Here is a 26,627-nt window from a genome sequence, read left to right as displayed (position 1 = left end):
TGACGGAGTAAGAGTCATGAGGGACATTTAAGCGACTCTTGGACAGGCACATGGACAGCAGTAAATTGAAGGGATGTAGGTTAGGTTGATCTTAGATTTGGATAAATGGTCGGCAAGACATCGTGGGCCGAAGGGCCTGTACTGTGCTGTACTGTTTTATGTTCTATGTTCACTGTACTTCCTCCAATACAAGTATATCTACCCTTCCTCAAATATAGAGACCAAAACTGCACAATGTGGTCTCACCAAAGCCCAATACAATTGTTGTACTCCAAACTCCTTGCAATAAAAACCTACATGCCATTTGCCTTCCTAATTGCTTGGTGTACCTGCATGCTAACTTCCTATGTTCCTTGTACAAGTACACCCAATTCCCTCTGAACATCGCCATTTACAAGTTTCAAACCCTTTAAAAGATATGTGGCTTTTCCATTTTTATGACCTAAGTGAGTAACCTCACATTTCCCCACATTATACTTGACCTGCCACTTTCTAGCCTACTCAGTGGGCTGTAACCTGTCTATATCTCTCTGCAGCATCTGTGTGTCCTCCTCACAGCTTTGTATTATCAGCAAATTTAGATGCATTACTCTCTTCCTCTCTCCTCATTTCAATCATTAAATAGATACAATCCTATCACTGATCCTTGCAGCACTCCACTAGACACAACCTGGCAATTTGAAAATGCAGCATTTAACCAGACTTTTTACTTCTACCCTTTAACTAGTTCTCAATCCATGGTAATATATTACCCCAACTTCATGCAGCCTTGTCTTGTGACTTAATCTTTTGTGTGGCGCCTTATTATTAAATGCCTTTTGCAAATCCAAGTGTGCAACATCTACTGGTTTCCCTTTCTTCACTCTTCTATTCTCAAAACGCTAAGAAATTTGTCAAACACGATTTCTGTTTTATAAAACGCATTGGCTTTGTCAAGTCATACAATGATTTTCCAAGTGAATTGTTATGACTTCTTCAATAATCTTGATTCTCTTCCTGTGCCTCGAGAAATATCAGGCAGGTGAAGCACATTTTTTCTAGCCTGTCGTTGGAGGCGATAGCTTGAGGGACACTGCATCTCATCGGCCGTTGCTAACTAGGAAGCTCTCCACCCTTACCATAGGCATTTTGGAAGGATTTAGAGGTTGATTATCAACCTACTTAACTACATTAGGACTGTACCTTCCGTGGCCATCAAATCCTGGAGTAGGGCCAACACCGAGAGTTTCTGACTCAGAGGAAGCAGCGTTATCCACTGTCGCATAAGACCACACTTTGCTCTTCCAGCGTTTTCTCAACAGCTGATATCAGGCTAATTGGACTGTAGTTCCCTGATTTCTCTCTCCCTCTTTTCTTGAAAGGAAGTGTTACATTTGCTAACTTCCAGTCCGCTGGGAATGTTTCAGAATCTAGGGAATTTTGGAACATCATAGCCAGTGCACCCCAGCTGTATTTTTAGAGATATATTAATTCGGAAACAGAAAAATTTACCATATCTATATTCAGCGTTTGTATGCAGTATCACAGAATCCCTATAATGTAGAATGAGGTCATTCAGCCTATTGAGTCTGCACTATACCCATAATCTCGTAACCTAACTTGCACATCCCTGGACACTAAGGAGCAATTTAGCATGACTAATCCACCTAACTCGCTCATCTTTGGACTGTGGGAGGAAACCAGAGCACCCGGAGGAAACCCATGTAGACATGGGAGAATGTGAAAACTCCACACAGTCACCCGAGGTCAGAATTGAATATGATTCCCTGGCGCTGTGAGGTACCAGTGCTAACCACACAGTACATGTGAACCAACTGATGAACTATGGACACACACACCACACTGCAAAGTAAATGACATATGTGACCAGAGCAGATTCTATGGATTTCTATACACTATCAGCCAACCAGCAGTAGAGGGTGCGAATACAGGAAAGCTCATTGACAGCAAGTGGGACCGGATGATCCTGCCGCTGACCAATGGCGGGCTGCCTCCACTGCTGCAAAATATGTCACAGTGGGTGGGGGCGGGGGGGGGGGGGGGGGGGGGGGGTGGGGATCGGAATCCCATCCTCTGTCTTGCAAAGGTTGCAGGACAGAGGGAGGGGGACCGGTTAAGGACCCAAACAAAGAAAAATATCCCAAACCAGAGAATGAGACAGAAACAGGTTCCAGAAGACAGTCCCAGATAAGGGATTGTCTCACCCATTATTATGGATCATTTATGTAAGAGAGCCAGTTACAAAAATTGCTGGGAAAAGTTGGAGAAGATCCCAAAGTCAGTCATGAGAATCACTGGCATGAAATTAATGTTACACTTTGACTGATGTCATCATCATCTACTCTGCTTACTTCCAGTGTACACTAACACCTTTGCTGCTGATCTTCTCAATATGGTGTTCAGTATAGTACGGTAGAAGCGTTTGCACTCAGCACTGGTGCTATTTTAGAACCAAAGGGCACCCAGAACTGTGGATACTAACTAATGAGCTGATTTGTATGACCTATGGCTACTCCTGCTTCTGCCCTTTCCAACTTTACCCATCTATGTGACCTCAACAATTACATAATTTATGATGGAGTTCTGATCTATATTTGGAACAAATTTGCCATCAGAGATATGATTAAATAATGGTCAATGTACCTGGCCCTACAGTATAGAGTGTAGCATGGGCAATCAGATGTAATAATGTTTATAACCGTATAATGGAGCCATCGCTTCCAGGCCTCACCAGCTGTCTTCCATTCAAATTAAACTGTTATCAAAATGTACACTGACTAGTGACAAAGAAATACAAAAAACACAACTAGGGCTCTCAATTTCTTTCAAGAAATCTAGGGCATAACAGACTAATTTTTCAGATCAAATGACATCCTTTGAAAAACAAACAATAAACTTCCAAGGATGTCTGGGTGAGTAAAAGGAAGAATGTGTACATTCAGGGCAGAAAACCAAGAGATGAAACAGCTATTATTACTGAAGGATCTACAGAGTCAATTTGGGCAAGTTCTAACAATCTGAATACCTCTCAGTACCAGAATAAATGACAGTTAAAACATGTGAATACGAAAATGAAATGGAAACATCACATGAATTGGTATCTGAAAGGAAATGTGTACGTTGCCTGCATCAAAAGACAGTCAGTAGAATGCAGTGAAATTATAATGATGGTAATGACTGAAAACTCCACCCTCAACCAAATTCAACATAGTTCACAGACGCTGCACAGAATGGAGACCATCAAAGTACACAACTCAATGTCTTTATTTGAAGCTGCTACTTCTAAAACATTAACAACATATTATGGAGCAACATTAATGGTACTTTCATGGGAAATGTAAAAGCTGGATTTGAATTAAAGCAAGTTATAGCACATTGTATAGTCCATCACTGTTTGAAGAAACATTAAAAAAGAACGGGAATCTGGTGAACATACTGAAAGTCAAAGATCAATGTTGAAAAATAATTTTTCCCTCAATTGTTTCCTTTCCTGAAGGTGTCAACTCCTGAGTAGGATTCTAAAGACACACATTTTTAGCTAATGTTTGGCTCCATGGTTTTTCGAGGTGAGCATTATTCACCTGTAAGTTGAATTTTATTCTTGAACATCCTGAAGGCCTTTCAGCAAATAAAACGCCACAGCCCAAGAGGCTGCCCTGTCCTTAGAGAGCTGACTGGTGATGATTTAACCTGAGGGTCACCATACCTCAGGTGATGGGCAAGGTTGAGAAGGCAAGGCCTTCATGAATAACCTTAGCCAGTACAGGAATTGAACCTGCGCTGTTGGCATCAACCGCATCACGAACCAACTGTCCACCTAACTGAGAAACTTACCTAACAGATTAAGGAAAAGTGATCAGGAATAGGAACCCTGGGCAGGATTCTCCGACCCACCGCTGGTCGGAGAATCGCCGGGGGGGGGCAGCGTGATTCCTGCTCCGACGCCGGCTACCGAATTCTCCGGCGGGGATCGCGCCGGTCGGGGGCCATTGGCAGCGGCCCACCCGGCAATTCTCTGGGCCCCAATGGGCTGAGCGGCCTCCCGTTTTCGGCTAGTCCCGCCAGTGTGAAATGGACATAGTCCATCACGGCGGGACCTGGCTGGGAGGCCGTCTAGTGGAGTCCTCGGAGGGGGGGGAAGCCGCTGGGGGATCCGGCCCCGGGGGGGGCCCCACGGTGGCCTGGCCTGCGATCGGGGCCCACCGATCTGCGGGCGGGCCTGTGCCGTGGGGGCAGTCATTCTGTAGGGCTCCGCCATGGCCGGCGCGGAGAAGAAATCCCCTGCGCATGCGCAAGAACACGCCGGCGGTCCTGCGTATGTGCCAGAACACGCTGCCGGTTCTGCGCATGCGTGGGACAACCGCGGCCCTTCGGCGCCGGTTAGCGCAACGCCAACCCCTCCGGCGCCGGCCTAGCTCGGCCCACTCGTTACTGCCTGCTATTCTGAAAAAGACCCACTCTATTTCCTGGCTGTCAACCAATTTTCGATCCATGCCAATACATTACTTCCTATCCCGTGTTCTTTAATTTTTCCCATTAACCTCTTATGAGGGACTTTATCAAAAGCCGACTGAAAGTCCAAATACACCACATTCACCGCTTCTCCTTTATCTATTCTATTAGTTACATCCTCAGAAAACTCCAATAGATTGGTTGAGTGATTGCCTTTCATAAACCCATATTGGCTTTGTCTAATTCCGTTAATGCTATCCAAATATTCTGTTATCACGGCTTTTATAATAGATTCTATCATCCCGAAGAAGGAAAAGGGCAGCAGATAACTGGTAACACCGCCACCTGGAGGTTCCCCTCAGATAATGAAGCAGTCCATGTCCAAATGTAGAAAGATCTGGACTTGGGCTGACAAGTGGCAAGTTACATTCATGCCACACAAGTGCCATACAATGACTATCTCTTACAAGAGAGGATCTAACCATCGTTCAGTGACATTCAATGGCATTACCATTGCTGAAACCTCTACCACAAACATCCTGGGGGTTACCATTGATCAGAAACTGAACTGGACTAGCCATATTAATATTGTAGCTACCAGAGCCTGTCAAAGGCTAGGAATCTTACGGAAAGTAACTCACCTCCTGACCCCGCAAAGTCGTCCACCATCTACAAGGCATAAGTCAGGAGTGTAATGGAATATTCTCCACTTCAATGGATGAATGCAGCTCCAACAATGCTCAAGAAACTCAACACAGTAACTTAATTGCAGCGTTAATGTAAGCGTACTTGTGACAATAAAAATTATTATTATTACCATCCAGGACAAAGCAGCCCGCTTGATTGCTACCCCTTCCACAAACATTCAATCCCTCCGCCACCAACGAACAGTGGCAGCTGTGTTTATCATCCACAAGATGCACTGCAGGAAGTCGCCAAGGTTCCTCAGGCAGCAGCTTCCAAAGCCACAAACACTAACATCTAGAAGGACAAGAGCAGCAGATACTTGGGAACCCCACCACTTGGAGGTTCCCCTCCAAGTCACTTATCACCCCGACTTAGAAATATATCACCGTTTCTTTCCTGTCGTTGGGTCAAAATCCTGGAACTCCCTCCCTAACAGCACTGTGGGTGTACCTACACCTCAGGGACTGCAGCAGTTCAAGAAGGAAACTCACCACCACCTTCTAAAGGGCAACTAGTGATGGACAATTAATGCTGGCCTAACCAGCAACATCCACATCCCGTAAATGAATTTTTAAAAAACGTTTCTTTCATAGAGTCATAGAATTTTACAATACAGAAAGAGGCCTGTTGCCCCATCGTGTCTGCGGCAGCCATCAAACACCTAATCCCATCTTCCAGCACCTGGTCCGTGGCCTTGTATGCTATGACGTTTCATGACTCATCTAAATGTTGTGACGGTTCACGCCTCCACCAATCTTTTAGGCAGAGAGTTCAGATTTCCACCAACCTATGAGTGAAAAAGAGTTTCCTCAAATCTCCTCTAAATCTCCTGCCCCTTAACTTAAATCTATTCCCTCTGGTTATTGACCCCTCTACAAAGGGTAAAGCTTTCTGCCTGTCTATATCATAATTTTGTATATCTCAATCAGGTGCCCACCCCTCCCCCTCGGCCTTCTCTGCCCTAAGGAAAACAACCCCAGCCTAAGCAGCCTCTTCATAGCTGAAACGGTCAGCCCAGGTAACATCCTGGTGAATTGTATCTGCACCCCTTCTATTGCAATCAGATCCTTCCTATAGTGTCATGACGAAAACTGCACACAGTGCTCTAGCTGTGGCCTAATGAGTGCTTTGTACAGATCCATCATAGAACATACAGTGCAGAAGGAGGCCATTCGGCACATCGAGTCTGCAGCGACCCACTTAAGCCCTCACTTCCACCCTATCCCTGTAACCTAATAACCCTCCTAATCTTTTTTGGTCACTAAGGGCAATTTATCATGGCCAATTCATCTAACCTGCACGCCTTTCGACTGTGGGAGGAAACCGAAGCACCCAGAGGAAACCCACGCAGACACAGGGAGAACGTGCAGACTCCGCACAGACTAACCCAGCAAGGAATTGAACCTGGGATCCTGGCGCTGTGAAGCCACAGTGCTAGTCACTTGTGCTACCGTGCTGCCCTCATAGTGTCCCTGCTCTTATATTCTATGCCTCGGCTAATAAAGACTTGTATCCCTTCTGAACAACTTAATTACTTGTCCTGCTGCCGTCTGAGGCTCCGGGCAATCATGTGAGGGGGCAATTACCAGACAATGCACCAGTCGCCATTTCCCACCAAGAGGCCACGCGCATTTCCTGGAGTACTTGGAATCTGAGGAGCCAACCCTATTCTGCACTGTGTGACTGCCCCCAGAACGGCATCTATCTGGGTGACGTTGCTGCTATATGGACATTCCACCGAGATGGAACTGAACACGGGAGTGGCGGTTTTGTCAGTCTTTGCGTATTTACGGCCATCCAGACAGGTCTTCAGCCGCTGGAGCTTCGCGACATAGGATCCCGACTGGCTACGTATACCGGGGAATCCTCAGAAATCGAGGGCACTGCCCATGGTATATGGAAACCAGTCCGCGTGCCTAACATTGGTGGTAGTCCGCGGCAAAGTGCCCAGCCTGTTCGGGCGCGAATGGCTGAGTCAACTACATTTGGATTGGCAAAATGTGTGCCAGATGTACCCCCGTGGACCGGATGGACTGCTGCCCAAGTTCCCTTCGGTTTTTGCCGAATGCCTCGGGACCATTAAAGGAGCAATGGCTACAATCAATGTGGAATAGAACGCCCAGCCACGATATTTCCGTGCCCGCCCTGTGCTGTACGCACTTCGCACCAAGGTAGTCCGGGAATTGAACTGTTTGGAGCAGCTGAGTATTATTCACCCTGTCCGATTGGGCTGCGTCTATAGTTCCCGTGTTGAAGCCAACTAGTGATGCGAGGCATGGATAGAGTGGATAGCCAGAGACTTTTCCCCAGGGTGGAAATGGCTGTCACGAGGAAACATAATTTTAAGATGATTGGAGGAAGGTATATGGGAGATGTTAGAGGTAGGTTCTTTACACAGAGAGTGCTGGGTGTGTGGAATGCACTGCCAGCAGAGGTGGTGGAGTTAGAGTCATTAGGGACATTTAAGCGACTCTTAGACAGGCACATGGACAGCAGTAAATTGAAGGGGTGTAGGTTGGGTTGATCTTAGATTAGGATAAATGGTCGGCACAACATCGTGGGCTGAAGGGCCTGTACTGTGCTGTACTGTTCTATGTGCTATGTTCTTATTCGGTATGGCTCTGTGGGGATTATAAAATGACCATAAACCAGGTCTCCCGCCTTGACCGTTAATAATTTTTATTATTGTCACAAATAGGCTTACATTAACACTGCAACAAAGTTACTGTGAAAATCCCCTAGTCGCCACACTCTGGCACCTGTTTGGGTACACAGAGGGAGAATTTAGAATGTCCAATTCACCTAACAGCACGTCTTTCGGGACATGTGGGAGGAAACCGGAGCACCCGGAGGAAACCTGCGCAGATACGGAGAACGTGCAGACTCCGCACCGACAGTGACCCAAGCAGGGAATCGAACCCAGGACCCTGGCGCTGTGAAACAACAATGTTAACCATTGTGCTACCATTACCCGGTACCTCGGATCGAGGATCTCTACGCCTGGCTCAGCGGAGGAAAAATGTTCAGTAAGCTGGACATGAGCCACGCTTACTTGCAGCTGGTGCTCCAGCCAAGTTGTCGGAAATATGTGAAGATAAATACCCATCGGGAATTTTATGAGTATACGTGGTTGCCGTTCGGAGTCTCCTCGTTTTGTGCAATATTTCAGGGTGTTCTGGAGAATATCTTGTGAGGGTTGCCAAGGGTGGCTGTCTACCTGGACAATGTTCTCATCAGCAGGAACACATGGAGAACCTAACCAAGGTCCTCGAGCGGTTTACTCAGGCTGGGGTCCGCCTCCGGAGGGAGAAGTGTGTTTTCCTTGTGTCCGAGGTCACATATCTCGTCTATCGTGTGGGCAGCAGAGGTCTCCATCCAGTGGAAGAAAAGGTGCGGGCGATTCGCCAAGCCCCCATCCCTCGTCATCAAATGGAACTCCACTCTTTCCTAGGCCTGGTGAACTTATGGGAGGTTCATACCCAGGATGGCCACGCTGCTCAGCCCTCTCCACCAACTGCTGAAGAAGGGACAGAAGTGGAACTGGGGTCCCTCGTATCAGAAGGCTTTTCAAAAGGTGATGCAGTGACTCTCATCAGTTGAATTGTTGACCCACTTCGATCCGGACAAACCCCTGCTCCTCACGTGCGATGCCTCGCCATCTGGCATCGGGGCAGTCCTGGCATACCGCATGCCCAGGGACTTGGAGCGACCTGTAGCTTTTGTGTCCCGCACACTATCAGACGCCGAGCGAAACTACCCCCAGATAGAAAAGGAAGGTTGGCAGTTGGGTTCTTGGTGAGGAAATTCCACCAACACGTTTATGGGCGTATGTTCACAGTATATACCGCCCACAAGCCCCTGCTGGGGTTATTCAAGGAAGATCGGGTGATTCCCCCGATAACGTCTGCCCGGTGGGCCCTGCTTCTGTTTGCCTACGAGTATACTTCAGAGCATCGCCAGGGCACAAGAGTCCCACATGCGGACGTGTTGAGTCACCTGGCCCTACCCACAAAGCTGCCAGCTGCCACTGCAGCCACAGAGGTGATAGCGCCTTCCATTTCATGGACACTTTGCCAGTAATTGCAGCTCATAACTGAGAATGGACTCAGACCGACCCTGAGTTGTCGAGGGTCCAACACCTGATCCAATACAAGGCCCGACATAGGGCGATACCAGACGGTCTGAGGCCCGACACTTCCAAGCTGCCTGAAATGAGTGTTGAAGACGGCGTCCGCTTGCGGGTGACGAAGGTGGTCGTACCCAACCTCCCCTGTTGAAAGACCTCCATAACGGGTACCCCGGGGGTGCCAAAATGAAAATGTTGGCGTGCAGCTACATTTGGTGGCCCGGACTGGATGATGAGATCGATCGGGTGGCCTGCAATTGCACCCAATGCCAGGAACACAAGAGGGCCCCACCGGTGGCCCTGATGCACTCCTGAGAGTGGCCCGGGATGCCATTGTCCCAGGGGATCACATTCCTTATATTAGTGGATGCCCACTCAAAGTGGCTTGAAGTACCCGGGTCCCCACGGCGACCACACAAGCAACTACGGATAGCGAGCACACACAGACTGCCCGAGGGCCTGGTATCCAACAATGGGGTGGCATTTACAAGCCAGGAGTTTGCATCATTCATGGCCACGAATGGCATCATACATGTGCGGACGGCCCTGTAGCACCCGGCCTCCAACGGGCTAGCTGAACGAGCGGTTCAAACATTCAAGCAGGCCATGAGGAAGATGGCCTTGGGTTTGTGGGAAACACGGTTGGCACAATTTCTGTTTAATTATCGTACAATGCCTCATGCCACAACCGACATTGCACCAGCAGAATTACTCATGGGGCGCTGACTCCGGACACATCTCAGCCTCATCCTCCCCGACATTGGGGTGCAGGTCCATCAGCAGCAGGACCGCTTGGAGATGGACTCTCACCGCTGCCCACAAGCGCGCACCTTTTGACAGGTGACGTGGTTTTTGTGAGGAACTTCAGGACTGGAGCCACATGGATCCCTGGGATAGTCCACAAGTGACAGGGCCAGTCTCCTATGCAATCCAGGTACAGGACATCGAGAAACAACGCCATCTGGACCACATGACGACGCGACCAGGAACCACCGGCACGAGGCCCGGAGGCCCCATGCAGGACCCAGACTCCGTCTGGAGGAGCCTTGAGGCCAGAGAGGAACCAGGGCCCCACTCACCCGTTCTGCCTCCTGTTGAAAGTCAAGACACCGGGGCACATGTGGCAGCCTTGGATCCGGCCAGTGATGGCGTAGATAGCGACGCAGTTTCCAATATGGATATTGGACCGCCCGCCGATGATAAGCCGGCACTGATTGTACTGGCAGCCAACTTGGCGGTCCCCGATGCGCTACACACCTCCCGGGCCAGCTGTACTACCCCTGGACCTCTGTCGACAGCCCAAGTGGCCACGAGACCCTCCACCTGAGGACATGGACATTTCATGCACTTGGGTGGGGGGAGGGTTGTTATGATCCCCAACAGGGACGGAACTTGTATATCATCCGATTCCCCTCCCTCCTACACCTCAGAATACGAGCTACTCAGGTGACATGGGGATGGAGCTTCCTACCATTTGGAGGAGCTCTCCACAGGATATAAACCCCGGCCTGTAAGGCAGTTCGGGGAAGGAGACCCTGCGAGGAGTGGAGAGGAGTGATTGCTGTGACCAGTGTGGAATAAAGGGAGTTGTACCCTGTCAGCCTGGCCTCTTGTGGAGCCTTTGCTTCTGTCTACAATAGAAACATTAATTTTCCCTTTTAATACTGGACAGTAGAAATGCTCACCAGATCCTATTTACCGTCACTACTCCTCCGTTTGCACCCTGTCTTATTTGATGATGATGTTGTGATGTTGTCCTTGGATGTTTTCAAAAATCACACCTTGCGTGCAGCTTTCCAACTCCTGGTCTCCTGGAGGCTGAAGAAGATAGAAGAAGTTAAAGAGAAGAGCAATCATCATGCCGGCTGTAGGAAGCACCCAGGATTCCCACGATAAAAACATTTTCATGGGATGTGGGCATTGCTGACTGGGCCAGCATTGTTGCCCATCCCTAATTTCCCTGGAACTGAGTGGCTTGCTAGGCCATTTCAGAGGGCATTTAAAAGTCAACCACCTTGCTGTGATTCTGGAGTCAAATGTAGACCAGACCAGGCAAATATGGCAGATTTCCTTCCTTAAAGTGCATTTGTGAATCAGATGGGCTTTTACGACAATTGACAATTGTTTCATGGTCATTGTTGGACTTTTAATTCAAATGTTTTATTGAATTCAAATTTCACCATGTGTTGTGGTGGAATTCAAACTCGGGTCCCCAGAGAACTACCCTGGGTCTGAGGATTGCTACTAATTACAAGTGGATTACAATATCACTACACCACCATAACATGGTACAGGAAGTGCATTTAATGGAGCTGAGATTTCCTGCCGTGCTTCTACATTTGCTAGACTATGAGCTCGAAACGCTTACCAGCCACTCACCAATTGGTTCTTTCCATGGTTGTGAAGTCACCAGCTGTTTATTGCTGTAGGTGATTTTGCCGGAGGCTTTCTCTTCTACTTTAACTCCTAGTTGCTGTGTTCAGTAACTGCCACTACACATACGGTGAATCTCTGGGCTACCTCTCTCTATCTATCATTTTGACACATTTGACTCAGTATCCATCCAGGTCCACTGTGCCACTGCTACCTGTAAGTGTTATGAACCATGTTACTTGGAGGTTACTATCAAGGTGATAGTTTCCCTAACATTAATTTTCTAAACTCTCAGAACAGCAAATATGCCAGATACAAAGGCAGTGACAGTAAGGCTGCAATCAAGATGTGCTCATAATAGACAAGACAAGCAGGTACTCTGGCAATCTGAAGCTCAGTAAATGTATTGTAGTAGTCAGTTTAAAAGATATAAGAATTGCCAAAAGATCGGTGTCAATGAAAGTGGCATCATAACAAATGCATTGCAGCATGAGGAAAAGATGACAAAACATGATTTACAATGGTACAACAAAGCTTAAACAAGCCAGGCCCCTCCATGCTCCTTGACATTGAAGGCCCCAGCTGCGCTGAAAAACCCATTTATGACCTTGACAAGCTGTCATCTGCACTACCCTTATCCACTTCCCTAACCAAAGCCATTCATATCACATGCAAATCAAGTCTCTAAACAATTTCTAAAGTATGTGTAGTGTCTGTCTTGAGCAAGTGACTGCACATGTTAGAGAGTGATGAGTTTTTTTTTATCATTGCTGTCCTGCTCCTCTTGGTTGTTCCACTCACACACAACTGCTTAGCCAAGTGGCAGATCTTGGCTATCTGAAAGGAAAAAGGCACATCGGTAGGTTGGTGTGACAGGAGGAGTGGAAAGCAAGTGATGCAAGCGCACAAAGTCTGCAGTTTGTATATCAGAAAAAGGTTTGTGATGAGAGGGAAGAGCAATATGAGCAGGATGATTCATTATGAACATGGCTTCCTCTTCAATATTTTCAGGCCTGCCATTAGCCACCGCTTCATTCATTGTCCATCCACTGGTCAGAGATGATATCACAGCTGTGAATAAGGAGGGCACGATGGAGGATTCGAGCACTGAGGCAATATGGGTAGAGCTAAGAAATAGGAAGGGTGCAGTAACATTGTTGGGACTTTACTACAGGCCTCCCAAAAGTGAGCGTGAAGTAGAGTTACAAATATGTAGACAGATTATAGAAAAATATAGGAGCAATAGGGTGGTCGTGATGGGAGATTTTAACTTCCCCAACATTGAATGCGACTCAAGTAGTGTTGGAGGCGTAGATGGAGCAGAATTTGTAAGGAGCATCCAGGAGAGTTTTTTAGAGCAGTATGTAAATAGTCCAACTCGGGAAGGGGCCATACTGGACCTGGTATTGGGGAATGATCCCGGCCAGGTGGTTGAAGTTCCAGTTGGTGATTACTTTGGGAATAGCGATCACAATTCTGTAAGTGTTAGAATACTCATGGACAAAGACAAGAGTGGTCCTAAAGGAAGAGGGCTAAATTGGGGAAAGGCCAAGTATAACAAAATTCGGCAGGAGCTAGGGAATGTGGATTGGGAGCAGCTCTTTAAGGGTAAATCCACATTTGAAATGTGGGAGTCTTTTAAGGAAAGGTTGATTAGAGTGCAGGACAGACATGTCCCTGTGAAAATGAGGGATAGAAATGGCAAGATTAGGAAACCATGGATGACGGGTGGAATTGTGAGACTAGCTAAGATGAAAAAGGAAGCATACGTAAGATCTAGGCGACTTAAAACTGATGAAGCTTTGGAGGAATATCGGGAAAGTAGGACAAATCTCAAACGCGCAATAAAGAGGGCTAAAAGGGATCATGAAATATCTTTGGCTAACAGGGTTAAGGAAAATCCCTAAGCCTTTTATTTGTATATAAGGAGCAAGAGGGTAACTAGAGAAAGGATTGGGCCACTCAAAGACAAAAGAGGGAATTTATACATGGAGTCAGAGGAAATGGGTGAGATTCTTAATGAGTACTTTGCATTGGTATTCACCAAGGAGAGGGACATGTCGGATGTTGAGGCTAAGGATGGATGTTTAAATACTCTAGGTCAAGTCGGCATAAGGAAGGGGGCCGTTTTGGGTATTCTAAAAGGTATTAAAGTGGACAAGTCCCCAGGTCCGGATGGGATCTATCTCAGGTTACTGAGGGAAGCGAGGGACGAAATAGCTGGGGCCTTAACAGATATCTTTGCAGCATCCTTGAGCACGGGTGAGGTCCCGGAGGACTGGAGAATTGCTAATGTTGTTCCTCTGTTTAAGAAGGGTAGCAGGGATAATCCAGGGAATTATAGACCTGTGAGCTTGACGTCAGTGGTAGGCAAACTGTTGGAGAAGATACTGAGGGATAGGATCTATTCACATTTGGAAGAAAATAGACTTACCAGTGATAGGCAGCATGGAAAGGGAATTCATTGAATGTTTACAGGAGGGCTTTTTGGAACAGCTTGTGATGAGCCCACGAGGGAACAGGCCATTCTGGACTTAGTGTTATGTAATGAGCCAGACTTGATTAAAGATCTTAAAGTAAGGGAGCACTTAGGAGGCAGTGATCATAATATGGTCGAATTCAATCTCCAATTTGAAAGAAAGAAGGTAGAATCAGATGTAAAGGTGTTCCAGTTAAATAAAGGTAACTACAGGGGCATGAGGGAGGAACTGACGAAAATCGACTGGGAGCAGAGCCTAGTGGGAAAGACAGTAGAACAGCAATGGCAGGAGTTTCTGGGCGTAATTGAGGGCACAGTACGGAGGTTCATCCCAAAGAAAAGAAAGGTTATCAGAGGGGGGATTAGGCAGCCATGGCTGACAAAGGAAGTTAGGGAATGCATCAAAGCAAAAGAGAAAGCCTATAATGTGGCAAAGAGTAGTGGGAAGTCAGAAGATTGGGAAGGCTGCAAAAACAAACAGAGGATAAGAAAGAGAGAAATAAGGAAAGAGAGGATCAAATATGAAGGTAGGCTAGCCAGTAACATTAGGAATGATAGTAAAAGTTTCTTTAAATACATTAAAAACAAACGGGAGGCAAAAGTTGACATTGGGCCGCTCCAAAATGACACTGGTAATTTTGTGATGTGAGACAAGGAAATAGCTGAGGAACTAAATAAGTACTTTGCGTCAGTCTTCACAGTAGAAGACATGAGTAATATCCCAACAATTCCGGAGAGTCAGGGGGCAGAGTTGAATATGGTAGCCATCACAAAGGAGAAAGTGCTAGAGAAACTAAGAGGTCTAAAAATTGATAAATCTCCGGGCCCAGATGGGCTACATCCTAGAGTTCTAAAGGAGATAGCTGAAGAAATAGTGGAGGCGTTAGTTATGATCTTTCAAAAGTCACTGGAGTCAGGGAAAGTCCCAGAGGATTGGAAAATCGCTGTTGTAACCCCCCTGTTCAAGAAGGGAACAAAGAAAAAGATGGAAAATTATAGGCCAATTAGCCTAACCTCGGTTGTTGGCAAGATTCTAGAATCCATCGTTAAGGATGAGATTTCTAAATTCTTGGAAGTGCAGGGTCAGGTTAGGACAAGTCAGCATGGATTTAGTCAGGGGAGGTCGTGCCTGACAAACCTGTTAGAGTTCTTTGAAGAGATAACAAATAGGTTAGACCAAGGAGAGCCAATGGATGTTATCTATCTTGACTTCCAAAAGGCCTGTGATAAGGTGCCTCACGGGAGACTGCTGAGTAAAATAAGGGCCCATGGTATTCGAGGCAAGGTACTAACATGGATTGACGATTGGCTGCCAGGCAGAAGGCAGAGAGTTGGGATAAAAGGTTCTTTTTCGGAATGGCAACCGGTGACGAGTGGTGTCCCGCAGGGTTCAGTGTTGGGGCCACAGCTGTTCTCTTTATATATTAACGATCTAGATGACGGGACTGGGGGCATTCTGGCTAGGTTTGCCAATGATACTAAGACGGGTGGAGGGGCAGGTAGTATGGAGGAGGTGGGGAGGCTGCAGAAAGATTTAGACAGTTTAGGAGAGTGGTCCAAGAAATGGCTGATGAAATTCAACGTGGGCAAGTGCGAGGTCTTGCACTTTGGAAAAAAGAATAGAGGCATGGACTATTTTCTAAATGGTGACAAAATTCATAATGCTGAAGTGCAAAGGGACTTGGGAGTCCTAGTCCAGGATTCTCTAAAGGTAAACTTGCAGGTTGAGTCCGTAATTAAGAAAGCAAATGCAATGTTGTCATTCATCTCAAGAGGCTTGGAATATAAAAGCAGGGATGTACTTCTGAAGCTTTATAAAGCATTAGTTAGGCCCCATTTAGAATACTGTGAGCAATTTTGGGCCCCACACCTCAGGAAGGACATACTGGCACTGGAGCGGGTCCAGCGGAGATTCACACGGATGATCCCAGGAATGGTAGGCCTAACATACGATGAACGTCTGAGGATCCTGGGATTATATTCATTGGAGTTTAGGAGGTTGAGGGGAGATCTAATAGAAACTTACAAGATAATGAATGGCTTAGATAGGGTGGATGTAGGGTAGTTGTTTCCATTAGCAGGGGAGACTAGGACCCGGGGGCACAGCCTTAGAATAAAAGGGAGTCACTTTAGAACAGAGATGAGGAGAAATTTCTTCAGCCAGAGAGTGGTGGGTCTGTGGAATTCATTGCCACAGAGGGCGGTGGAGGCCGGGACGTTGAGTGTCTTTAAGAGAGAAGTTGATAAATTCTTGATTTTTCGAGGAATTAAGGGCTATGGAGAGAGAGCGGGTAAATGGAGTTGAAATCAGCCATGATTGAATGGTGGAGTGGACTCAATGGGCCGAATGGCCTTACCTCCACTCCTATGTCTTATGGTATTATGGTTCTGTGCAGGGAAGGTCATGTCTTACAAACCTAATTGAATTCTTTGAGGAAGTGACAAAGTTAATTGATATGGGGAGGGCTGTAGATGTCATATACATGGACTTCAGTAAGGCGTTTGATAAAGTTTCCCATGGCAGGTTGATGGAAAAAGTGAAGTTGTATGGGGTTCAAGGTGTACTAGCTAGATGGATAAAGAACTGGCTGGGCAACAGGCGACAGAGAGTAGTGGTGGAAGGGAGTGTCTCAAAATGGAGAAAGGTGACTTGTGGTGTTCCACATGGATCCGTGCTCGGACCACTGTTGTTTGTGATATACATAAATTATCTGGTCTGGTTAGCAAGTTTGCAGATGATACTAAGATTGGTGGAGTTGCAGATAGCGAGGAGGACTGTCAGAGAATACAGCAAAATATAGATAGATTGGAGAGTTGGGCAGAGAAATAGCAGATGGAGTTCAATCCAGGCAAATGCGAGGTGATGCATTTTGGAAGATCTAATTCAAGAGCGGACTATACGGTCAATGGAAGAGTCCTGGGGAAAATTGATGTACAGAGAGATCTGGGAGTTCAGGTCCATTGTACCTTGAAGGTGGCAACGCAGGTCGATAGAGTGGTCCAGAAGGCAAACAGCATGATTGCCTTCATCGGACGGGGTATTGAGTACATGGGTCGGCAGGTCATGTTACAGTTGTATAGTACTTTGGTTAGGCCACATTTGGAATACTGTGTGCAGTTCTGGTCGCCGCATTACCAGAAGGATGTGGATGCTTTAGAGAGGGTGCAGGGGAGGGGGACGATCACCGCAAGCTTTCACACCGACATAAAATATGACTTTGAGTTTTTCACCATAGTTTCCACTTCCACACCCAGTGCAAATGGGAGTGGGAAGTTCCAGCCACTGTTTCAGTTATTTCTGTTCTTCTGACTAATAACATTTGGCAATTTTCTTTTAATTTGAAGAAAGCTTGGCTCCCTAAAATGTTGATATTAATCTTTACAGTTTAAATTGAGGAACTACCAATAGCAAGAAAAATTAAAAGTAAATATGAATGATAGCTAGCAGTTAATCTAAAAGGAAATGGCAAAGCTTTTTAAAAGAATATAAGATCTTTTTTTTAAGTGGGCAAACTCAGCCACTAATAAAGAGGGAATTCAAATGGTGAAAAATGAAAATATGAAAGATGTTAAATTAATATTTTGTGTCTATTTTATGTGTCTGGATTATGGGGCGACATTCTCCGACCCCCCGCCGGGTCGGAGAATCGCCGGGGGCTGGCGTGAATCCCGCCCCTGCCGGTTGCCGAAGTCTCCGGCACCGGAGATTCGGCGGGGGCGGGAATCGCGCCGGTTGGCGTGCCCGCCCGCTCGATTCTCCGGCCCGGATGGGCCGAAGCCCCGCCGATCAATTGCCTGTCCCGCCGGCGTAAATTGAACCACCTTCCTTACCGGCGGGATAAGGCGGCGCGGGCGGGCTCCAGGGTCCTGGGGGGGGGGGCGCGGGGCGATCTGGCCCCGGGGGGTGCCCCCACGGTGGCTTGGCCCGCGATCGGGGCCCACCGATACACGGGCAGGCCTGTGCCGTGGGGGCACTCTTTCCCTTCCGCCTCCACCACGGTCTCCACCATGGCGGAGGCGGAAGAGACTCCCTCTACTGCGCATGCGTGGGAAACTGTCAGCGGCCGTTGACGCTCCCGCGCATGCGCTGCCCGGAGATGTCATTTCCGCGCCAGCTGGCGGGGCAACAAAGGCCTTTTCCGCCAGCTGGCGGGGCGGAAATTCCTCCGGCGTTGGCCTAGCCCCTCAGTGTTGGGGCTCGGCCCCCAAAGATGCGGAGCATTCCGCACCTTTGGGGCGGCGCGATGCCCGTCTGATTTGCGCCATTTGGGCGCCAGTCGGCGGACATCGCGCCGTTTCCGGAGAATTTCGCCCAAGTTTATGAATATACGAGAGAAGGATATGGAAGAGTTGGAGAGATAATTGTATGAAAGGAATGGATTCTGAAAACGTTAGTACTATACAATTAGGAAAAGTCTGGCTCCTGATAGCATTTAGTCAAGATTCTTGAGGGAAGTTGGATAGGAGGTAGCAGAGGCTCTGATCACAATTTTTCAATCCTCCTTAGATATTCAAATTATGCTGTGAATCTGGAGATCAGGCAATGTAATACCTCTGTTCAAGAAAAAAAGAGGATAATCCACTTCTTAGTCTTTTCTGTTCCAGTGGAAATCATCCTATTTTATCAAGTCTCTTCTCAGTACAGCATTGCCTACCTTACCACAGTGACTACACTTCAAAAGTAATTAATTGCCACTTCGGGAGGCCTTGAGTATTTAAAAGGTATTAAAAGAAAAATGTAATTTTCTCGCTTTCTTATAACTGTAGTTCCGGGAGGCATGGTGGCACAGCGGTTAGCACTGTTGCCTCATGGCATCGAGGACCCAGGTTCGTTCCCAGTCCTGGGTTACTGTCTATGTGGAGTTTGCACATTCTCCATGCTTCTGAATGGGTCTCATCCCCACAACTCAAAGATGTGCTGGATAGGTGGATTGGCCACACTAAATTGCCCCTTAAAAAAAAATAACTGTAGTTCCCCATCCTTGGCATAATCCTGGTGAATTTACATTGTACACTCTCTATGGTTTTACTAATCCTTATATAATGGGATGCCCAAAATTGAACACAGCGTTTTGGAAATCCTGAGAACATGAAAGGGACAATTTTCTTTATTGTCACTGCAATTGGCCTTGCAACCTATGAAGGGAAAGAAAATTCAGGGTTAGTACTGAGTCATTATCCAGCAGTTAGAACTGTGGATATGGATATCTGGTGAGGTCAGGAATAGGTTTAACTCAGGGCACTCTATCATTGAATGCCTTTCTTATATTTGGGGCCAATATTAATCTAATCCACCTGGTGGGAAATTGATCGAATAAGATTAGTTGCCCATTTTACCTGATCAGTTTTACTTCCAATTGATTTCAATGGAAAATAAAATTGATAAAAGATAAAATGGGCTGATCTAATCTTGTCCATTTTCCACCAGGCAAATTAACCACCTCGCTGTTTGAGCTCCTGCATAACAGAGGTTCGCTTGGTTGATTTCGATTCTGTTTCTCAGCAGGAATCAGTACCTTCAAGAGGAAGGCTGAAAAATGGCAAAGTAATTCAAATGTAAAGCAAAATGTCAGATTTACTTTGCGAACTATCTCCCATCAATTCCTCACTAGAAGATTTTGCACATCTTATTTTGGCATTTATTGGAAAACCTTTTCCGATTCAACAGAGGGACAGAACTTTTCACTCGATATCTTTGGATCAAATATTACCTACACAAGGCCTTTATATACAGCAATATAATTAGGTTTAGATATCGGACTGCCTTCTTGCTCATGATCTGAGTAATGAGAGTCAGAAATGTTCCTGATGTACTGTGCCGTCTCAGGAAAATATGCCCCGAATGGCAGGATCTTTATTCTTGGGGTGAGGAAGGTGGTGGATGCAGGATAGAGAAGGGCCCACCGCACCACGGACACAGATCGAAAGTGGCCATAGGGGCTGCAAAATGCTGAGGCAGGCTGTTTAAAAGGCCAGCTTCAATTCTGTGGATTTCATTCATTGTTTCTTTAAATATTAGACTCTCTAGGCTTCCCACCTTCCACCCCCTGTGTGCTGCCACCGACTCCCATGACCATACATTACAACTCACGTAACTTATGTACCCAGCCAGCCCCTCATAGCCCTTTTGTCAACTCATGCCAACTTAATATCCTTCATCCACCACTCTTTGCCCTTATATCCTCCATGCAAACTCACACAGTATCTATATTGGACAGACCTCAGGAGCCATGCTGAAATGAAATATAATGAAGTTCTGTGATAGACTTGACTTTATTTTTTAAAAACTCACATTCATAAAACCTATTCAATAGATTTAAATCACAGTAATCCCTTATAAAAATAAACTGTTGTATTCATATCTACACATCAAAAAACAGCTAATCCTTTAATAACCTCTTTGAGTTGTTAATCAGACTGAAATTGTACCTCCTACTGTGATAATGATAGGTTATAGAAAGCGGCAAACGTTAATAATGTTATAATGATCTCACTTAGGGTCATGCAAACAGCTATTGAAATTGTTGGAACAATAGTTTTCAATTCTGACAGACATAAGCAGGCATTTTTTTCAAATTTTGAATAAGTTGATAGCTTGACTGTTCTACATACCTTATCCACTCTTCAGGAGCATTTACAACTTCTCTGAAGACACAGAACTCCCACATTGCAAGATAAGAGCTTTGCTGCATCAAAGATGGAATCTGTTTGAATTCAGCATTGTGTTCAAATGGCCTGTTGAGTTTGGGGTTCCCAGACATGGGAGTCATGTCCCCAGCCACTGACAGAAATGGTTTCTGCTGGCTATGGACATGGTCTTCATCACACTTTGAGCCTGACTGACAATCTTAAATTGGCTGTCAGTGTAATTTTTATTCGCTGTGTGGTGCATCTTTGTGTACTGGAAGTTATATATTAATGCATAGTGCCCTGTTCTTTGCAGACAGAAGGAACATCTACAGACATTCTGCTTGTTTAGGTTAAACAAAATAATTGATAACCGTTCCCTGGTTCATTTGACAGGACAATACCTTGACCAAACAGAGTCAAGTTGCCTGGTTTAAATTTTCAAACAATGCTTGGCTATTAACTGTCAACCATTTTCAGAACATTCTCCATGGCAACACTTCTACAAATCAGAGTCCACTTGCCATAAACCAGTACTCTCTGTTCATACAATATAATATTGTTGTTTCCCCTGTCATTGGTATTTTTGCGATTGACCTGATGAGTGCAAGATAAAAAGTTTTGACATGTCTCTATTTTCAGCCATATTCAAGTTCTGTACTACCAGATGATCTGTACACCTGTGAAATTGAAATTTTCTCTTGATAGTAATGCAAAGAGAGCAATGGACATCTCCTGTTCCTTGGCCATCGTTTGTCCCTCAGCCAATATAATCAAATAATGAAGAAGAAAAAAAAGTATTGAGGATGCTGGAAATCTGAAATAAAAACAAAAAATGCTGAAAACATTCAGCAGGTCAATTAGCATCCATGGCGAGAGAAACCGAGTAACATTTCAAGTCAGTGACCTTTCGTCAGAACTGACCTGAGTAATTCCAGTGCATTCTGTTTTCATGTCTCCAAGAAAACTGATTACCATCTCATTATTGTACAAGAAAATTGGATGCTGTGTTTCTTACATTGCAGCTGTGACTATACTTCAAAAGTAATTAATTGAGTATGTTGTTTTGAACAACTTGAAATTGTGAAAGACATGGCGTCGGATTTTCCGGTCCTTCCCGCCAGTGGGCTCTTCCAGTCCAGCCTAGGGCAAACCCCAACGACGGGTACCCCCATGGTGGGACAGGCGAACCACACAAAATGCTGTAGTGGGACTGGAAGATGCTGGCAGCAACCAATGGTGAGCCAACTCCGTCACTGGAAAACATGCCACAGGGGAGCCAGAAAATCCCGCCCATGGTATAAATGCAAGTTCTTTCTGTAACTGTGTTGTATTTGATGTATTTATCCCATTAGGTCAGTCTGCTGCACTGCATGTGCTCAAACGTTTCTGTTTGAGGCTCTTCTGGGTCACCTGTTTCTACACTGCCAGAGGTAGAAGCAGGCAAAGGCAATCCATATTGAGCTTGGAACTGAGAAATAAATCAGTAACTTGGAAGTGAGAGAAGGTGCTGAACAGGGAGAAGCTTTTACTTTTATCCTGTCTGACAATGTAAGGGTTTGGTAAGTAGAGCTTCCCAGATACAGATGCAGGATTTCAAGCCTTCGGCATACTTTTTCCAAAGTTAAAACTTGCTTGGCAAAAAGAAGTGTTTTATATGAAAGGAAACTTAACTTGTTGGAGTCAGCTTTATTGTTGAAGGAGTTGTGGGAATTCAAGGGCAGATAAGAAGACGTAACCCCACAGTTGGTAACATTAGTCAGTAAATGATTTACACATTCATATTACAATTTTCAAGTATCAACAGCAACTCATCTTTATATATAAGTGCCTGTAATGTAATAACACGTTCCAAGCTGCTTCAACAAAATATGCCATTGATTCGCATTATGCACAACTAAGTGGGCCAAATCACCTTGTGGGTCATGAGCTGATTCAGCCATCTCGCCATCAGCTAGCAGGGTTGAAGGTCCGGGTTAAAAACAAACGGGAGGCAAAAGTAGACATTGGGCCGCTCCAAAATGACGCTGGTAATCTAGTGATGGGAGACAAGGAAATAGCTGAGGAACTAAATAAGTACTTTGCGTCAGTCTTCACAGCAGAAGACATGTGTAATATCCCAACAATTCAAGAGAGTCAGAGTGCAGAGTTGAATATGGTAGCCATCACAAAGGAGAAAGTGCTAGAGAAACTAAGAAGTCTAAAAATTGATAAATTTCCAGGCCCAGATGGGCTACATCCTAGGATTCTAAAGGAGATAGCTGAAGAAATACTGGAGGCGTTAGTTATGATCTTTCAAAAGTCACTGGAGTCAGGGAAAGTCCCAGAGGATTGGAAAATCGCTGTTGTAACCCCCCTGTTCAAGAAGGGAACAAGGAAAAAGGTGGAAAATTATAGGCCAATTAGCCTTATCTCGGTTGGCAAGATTCTAGAATCCATCGTTAAGGATGAGATTTTTAAATTCTTGGAAGTGCAGGGTCGGATTAGGACAAGTCAGCATGGATTTAGTAAGGGGAGATCATGCCTGACAAACCTGTTAGAGTTCTTTGAAGAGATAACAAATAGGTTAGACCAAGGAGAGCCAATGGATGTTATCTATCTTGACTTCCAAAAGGCCTGTGATAAGGTGCCTCACGGGAGACTGCTGAGTAAAATAAGGGCCCATGATATTCGAGGCAAGGTACTAACATGGATTGACGATTGGCTGTCAGGCAGAAGGCAGAGAGTTGGGATAAAAGGTTCTTTTTCGGAATGGCAACCGGTGACGAGTGGTGTCCGGCAGGGTTCAGTGTTGGCGCCACAGCTGTTCTCTTTATATATTAACGATCTAGATGACGGGACTGGGAGCATTCTGGCTAAGTTTGCCGATGATACAAAGATAGGTGGAGGGGCAGGTAGTATTGAGGAGGTGGGGAGGCTGCAGAAAGATTTAGACAGTTTAGGAGAGTGGTCCAAGAAATGGCTGATGAAATTCAACGTGGGCAAGTGCGAGGTCTTGCACTTTGGAAAAAAGAATAGAGGCATGGACAAAATTCATAATGCTGAAGTGCAAAGGGACTTGGGAGTCCTAGTCCAGGATTCTCTAAAGGTAAACTTGCAGGTTGAGTCCGTAATTAAGAAAGCAAATGCAATGTTGTCATTTATCTCAAGAGGCTTGGAATATAAAAGCAAGGATGTACTTCTGAAGCTTTATAAAGCATTAGTTAGGCCCCATTTAGAATACTGTGAGCAATTTTGGGCCCCACACCTCAGGAAGGACATGCTGGCACTGGAGCGGGTCCAGCGGAGATTCACACGGATGATCCCAGGAATGGTAGGCCAAACATACGATGAACGTCTGAGGATCCTGGGATTAAATTCATTGGAGTTTAGGAGGTTGAGGGGAGATCTAATAGAAACTTACAAGATAATGAATGGCTTAGATAGGGTGGACGTAGGGAAGTTGTTTCCATTAGCAGGGGAGACGGACCCGGGGGCACAGCCTTAGAATAAAAGGGAGTCACTTTAGAACAGAGATGAGGAGAAATTTCTTCAGCCAGAGAGTGGTGGGTCTGTGGAATTCATTGCCACAGAGGGCAGTGGAGGCCGGGACGTTGAGTGTCTTTAAGAGAGAAGTTAATAAATTCTTGATTTCTCGAGGAATTAAGGGCTATGGAGAGAGAGCGGGTAAATGGAGTTGAAATCAGCCATGATTGAATGGTGGAGTGGACTCGATGGGCCGAATGGTCTTACTTCCGCTCCTATGTCTTATGGTCTTATGGCATATTTAAATGCTAGTTGAACACATGCATCTCACTCTCTCCAGCTCACCTGTCTCCATGAGGCTGTTACAGATGCCTTCCATGCACAAGAAGAAGACTGCACCTCAATTCAGCCTCAATGACCTCCAGGCCTTGATCATATTGTGTATAGGGATGTCTCAGAGGCAGTTCCAGTCAGCATACCAGCCTCACCTCTCTGACCTGGAAGACCATTGTCAACACAGCTGCCACCGTGCCTATAATAAGATTCAGTGTTCTGCCAGAGTAGAACTCTCTAATATCAAACTGTCATCATGGCATCACACACTCAAACGACTACTCTCTTCAGGGATCTCACACAGCCATGAGCTGAGGACACCTATCAACACTGATAAACTAATGGAACCTTTTATTTCATCCCTATCCCATTACCATTCTGCGTACTTTCCATTCTTAGGCCTGCTGGGAAGGGCTCACTGCCCACAGGGGGCATGAAACCTTGCTCAACTACGCTGAATCCCTTTTCATCACATGCATTTCTTGTGTCTTCATCCAGGGCAAGCTTGTCCACAACAGGTGGGAAAGATCCCAGATGGGAGCAAGGTACGGCCAACATCATTGTCCCACAGCGTTTGAGGATACTGCAATCAAGCTCGCCTGGGAGGACAGGGATCGCTCCTGCGGAGAAGGAGAGATCAGATTGTCTCACCAGCCCAGTATAGATCACTTCCACATGAGTTTATCACATCCTCACAATCACAGTGAGTGCCATGCAGTTGAATATTCTTGATGCTCATCAACTAAAACTCCATCCTCTATCTTTTAGGCACCTGCAGATCAAGACCCACAAGAAACGCCACCAAAACACCCGGCCCCAAGACCACATCTAAAAAGGAAGATAATAAAGAACTGTTAACAGCATTCACCTGCACCCTCTAGCAGCAAAGATACACACACCGGGTGAGTCAACAACTCTAGATTAGGCACTTTCTGGAAAATACTTAATTGACACCTCCCTGCAGTAGTCGAAGGCAGGAACAGTCCAGGTCTCCGGCACTTGGAGGGCTGTAGGAGAACAGCCACCACTAATCTGAATCAGTTGATGATCCTTTGGAACTGGTCTTCAAACTCATGGTGGACAGTCAGCAAGTGGCAATGGGAACATCACGCAGCAATATTTGAAGCTGTCAAAGAGGGCAACCATCGATGTAATCAAAGGCAAGAGGGTAAACAGCTCTGCAGGCTGCCTCCATCCCTGCTGTCCGGGCAGCACCTGGAGGGAGTTAAGCCCACAGAAATCAATGAATGTGGTTCGCAACTTGTTGCACGAGTGAACACAATAAATGTAGCTAATGTCTGCAAATATATTCACTTTCACTACATATTGTCTACTGTTTTCTTTCAGCTTCCTTCTAAATGCTTCATGAGGATCCCCCACCCCTCTTCCAACAGTTCTCTTGTACGCAGCCAACCCCACAAATGAATCTGCACAGAGAAGGGTCTGTGGTAATGCCTTTCAGAGCCTCCTAAAACTCTCCTGTGCACACAGTTTTCATCAATGAAACATGTCTCAGTGGTCCCTAACATATTCAATACCCCATTTCCATTGACCTCGCTGGCATTACCTTCGACCTCCTCACTGTCACCCTCTATCCCGAACCCTTCTCCTTCCAGGATGTCCAGCTGAACGTGCATGTTCCCTTTCTTCCCGAGCACCCTACACCTTTTCACATTAACGTCCCCAACTTTTTCCACCCCCCACTCTCCTTGTGTCCATGTGTATCACCATGTCCCCACTAAGAACCCTTGCTGCCATTTCACCTGACACTGTTGGAACCTCACTCTCTCATCCGACCATCTCCCTCTGCCCCTGTTATTTTAACCATCCACTCCAATCACACCCACCCTGAACTTGCACTGCAGGAGTCAGCAGTTGACTCAACTGACCCCTTCCTGTGAGCACGTTAACCTGGATATCTGCCCTCCCTCAAACTTAGACACTCCACCACCACCCCGCCTTAACCTGCCATTAGCACCTCCTGTTATCTTCCATTCCACAGCTCATGGTTCCCATCTCCTATGCTGATGCCCTGGAAGAATGCTCGGGCCCATGACAAAGTCCCTGGAACATAGTCTGAAGCCT

The sequence above is a fragment of the Scyliorhinus torazame genome, chromosome 14 (assembly GCF_047496885.1).
Source record: "Scyliorhinus torazame isolate Kashiwa2021f chromosome 14, sScyTor2.1, whole genome shotgun sequence".
Taxonomy (NCBI): Eukaryota; Metazoa; Chordata; class Chondrichthyes; order Carcharhiniformes; family Scyliorhinidae; genus Scyliorhinus; species Scyliorhinus torazame.
This window is presented reverse-complemented; position numbering follows the sequence as displayed.